The sequence below is a fragment of the Apteryx mantelli genome, unplaced genomic scaffold, assembly GCF_036417845.1.
Source record: "Apteryx mantelli isolate bAptMan1 unplaced genomic scaffold, bAptMan1.hap1 HAP1_SCAFFOLD_40, whole genome shotgun sequence".
NCBI classification, from domain to species: domain Eukaryota; kingdom Metazoa; phylum Chordata; class Aves; order Apterygiformes; family Apterygidae; genus Apteryx; species Apteryx mantelli.
The window spans coordinates 2322501-2325894 of NW_027118755.1; positions in this window are offsets into that span (position 1 = coordinate 2322501).

The window sequence follows — 3394 nt, forward strand, 5'->3', positions numbered from 1 at the left end:
TGTAGGAGGGGGCGCCATGGGGGGCCCTGGGCATGGAGCGGGTTGCCCATGGGGCACACTCTCCCCTCGGAATCTGGGGCTTGCCTCTGAGCCATCAACCTGACCTCCCCCCCGAGCGCGCTGCAGCTCCTCTGCTGTGTGGCCTCCTCCCGCCTCCGTTCCCCGCTGCCACCGCTGCCCGTGCTGGCGCACGGCTGAGCCTTCCTGCTGCTGTCCTCTGCCCGCCCCTCACTCCATCGCCGCTCCAGCCGGCTTCCCCCGAGGACCCCCGCTGCCGTCACCGGGAGCGGGCTAGGGGGAGGGCGCTGGGGCTGGCGGAGGGGAGGGTCCGGTGGGCCAGGCGGACGATGGCAGAGGGCTGGCGGCGCGGTCCGTGCCACGGGCACCAGTGTGCATGCGGGGGGCACCAGAGCGCGGCAGCGAGATGTCGCGCTAGTGCAAGCAAGATGGCGGGTGCGCCGGGGAAGGGCCGGCGGGCTGCGCGAGCCCACCGCGAGGAAGAGGGGTTTCAGCCCAGCGTGGCATTCCGAAAGCGGCGCCGGGCCACCGTGCCTCATTGCCGATGCCGACGGGTGCCGAACACTGGTGTCGGTCCCCTGCTCGCTGTGTCCCAGTTGCTGCGTGCGTACCTGAGTTCGCCTGTCCTGCACTCTGCGCCACAGGGCCGAGCACGGGGCTCGGCCCGCCAGCGGGTGTACGGCCCTCCCGGGGCTTGCTCGCCAAAAGCCTGCTGCCGATTCCCCAAGGCCGGTAGGGGAATGCCCCTGTCTGCCCCTCTTGCCTCCGCTGGTGCCCGCCGCTGGTGCCCATCCCCGGGAGCCGGCCCCCCCCATCGCCTGATGGCGATCTGCCGCTGCTGGGGCAGGGGAGGGTCTGGCCTGGGGGAGGGTCCGGCGGAGCGGGCAGCAGCCCGCGGGAGGTTTGACAGTCCTTGCTCCCCCGGCGCCCGCGGGAGGAAGTGGCGGGCGGAAACGCGAGCGAGATGGCACCCCGGGTTGGGACGGGTGCCAACGGGTCGCCACCACTAAGCGGTGGGGGGGCGGACCCGCGGCGGGCTGCGGCAGAGCAGCCCGTCTGCAGAGACAGCGAGGACAGGCGTTCCGGGATGGAGTGCGGGGCGGGCGCCGGGCCGCGGCGGACCCCGAGTGGGGGCGTCGCGCGAGGCCACGTGAGGAGACGGGTCGTGCCCGAGCGGGCGGCCCAAACCACGGCTCTCCTCCCGGGCGCAGCTGCCGCCCAGCGCCGGGTTACTGAGGGAAACCCCGGGCCCCGGGAGGAGGACGAGGTAGTGGTGGCAAGTGTCGGGTGCACCCTGTGGGCAGATGTTCTGCCAAGGGGCACTGGAGCCGGCTGGCGGGTGCAAGGTTTCGCCTCCGCGCCCCGTCTCGCCGCCGCCACCATCACCACGAGGTGACGGTGGCCCGGCGGCGGGTGGTGGCAGGGGAGGCACCCCTGCGGAAATTTCAGGTCGTTTCCCTCACCCCAGGGCCAGGTACCTAGCATATGCGCTTCTCCTCCCCCCGCCCAGTTACCCACCCGTGTGGTCCCGTGTGCCAGCTCGCTCCTCCCGGGCACCGCACCGCGCATGCCCCCCCGGCCATGCCCTCCTGCCCTTTCCGCTTTCCCTTTTCCCCCCCCCAACCACTCCAGCCGCCCCACGACGTGCCGCGGGGACTGTGCTGCGAGCGGGCCAGGCGGGGGGGGGGGGGTTGCGGGAGGAGGGGAGGGCCTCCAGCCACCACGGCCGCCGGTAGCTGCCCCAGGTAGGGATGGCCATGGGCCCCGGGCTCCAGGCCCGAGGGTTCTCGACGGGAGAGCCAGGTGAGGGTTTAAAGACTCAGGCGGCCCGATGCGACCCAAGGGGCAGCCGGGTGTGCTGCCGGAAGGCCAGGGGACCAGCGCGCGTGGGCACCATGCCCCCGCATGCCAGCCGGCACGCCCCGTGCTCGCCCTGCGGGCAGCCGGGATGGAGAGGGGTACCCTGCTCTCTCTCTTCGCGGTCTGGTCTCGGCGGAGAGATGCTGTGCGGTCGGCTCACGCCGGCCTGCCTCGAATGCGTGACCCCGGCGCGAGCGTGTGCTCGCCGCTGGGACGGTGAGCCCCCACCCACCGCGGGTGGTGCGGACGCCGCGCCTGTGCGCGATCTGCTCTCCTCCCTGGCTGGGGCTCTCAGTCTGCCGCCGTGGCCGCTGGCGGCCCCCTACTTACCGGCACTCCGCCATCCGGCGTGCCTGCCTCTCTCTGCCCAACCCGGCTTCGCCGGGCAGCGGCCAGGCGGCGGGCGGGTGGCAGGGGTGGCCCCCCCCGGTCTCCGCGTGGAGACGGGGAGAGCGGGCGCCATCCCTGTCCGTCCCGCCTTGCCCACCCACCCGCTGCCGGGTGTCTGTCCGCGGAAGGGAAGGGAGAGCGTGTGGCGTCATCCGGGAGGCTGTGTGTGCGCACGCACAGGTGTGGGCGCTGCCTCGGGGTCACGGCAGAGCCGGAGGCCGGCGACGCGAGTGAGGAGCTGGGGAGTGCAGGGCCGGTGGGCCGCGGGCGTGCGGGCAGCGGGCAGTGCCGCTGCCAGTGGCGGCCGGGCTCCGACGCTGGGGGTCCGCGGGGAGCCGCCCCCTCCCCCAGCGTCCCTGAGGCAGGCAGCGCAGCCGGCACGCTGCTCCCCGCCAGGCCGGGCCGAGCCGGGCGCCTGGGCCGGACTCGAAGCGAGCAAAGGGTTGTCCCAGGTCAGGAGCGAGGGCTCCCCGCCCTTCTCATTCGGGTTTTCCTTTTCCCTTTTCCCCCCCACTCTCTGCTCGTACGGTCAGCGGGGCAAGCTCCTCTCTCTGGCTCTCGGCCGTCCCTCGCTCAGCAGCCGGCGTCGGCGTGAGGAGGGAGGCGGAGCGGAGGGGGGCCCTCAGGGGCTGCCGAAGGGCCCTCAGGGGCACCGCCAGTGCTGCCGTCTGGGCTTCTCCTCCACCACTCTCCCTGTGGTGCGCTGGTCCCCTGTTCCCCTCTGGGGGGGGACGGCCGGATGCCTTCCACTCCCTATGCCCCGACTGCCGCCGTTTCGGTGCGCCGCCAGGCCACCCCCCTGCCCTCCCCGCGGCGCGCCATGTCCGTCGCATGTGCCAAGCCACTTCCACCCACCGGCTGGCATCAGCCGCGGCGTTGCGTTGAGGCCGGCAGCGACGGCACGCGGGTGAGGCGTGGCGGGGCGGGGGGGGGGCGGCGCGGGCGTGCGCACCGTTGGGCGGCGAGAAGGGCGTGAAGGGAGGGGAGGGTGCTGTGCTGTGCCGTGCCGTGCCGGAGCGAGAGCGGAGGCAGCGGCCAGGAGGAGGAGACACAAGCCCCCAGGCGGCGGAGGGCTGCGCAAGTGCGTGAGCGAGCGAGCGTGCGGCGGGGAGCCGGGCCCGGGGGA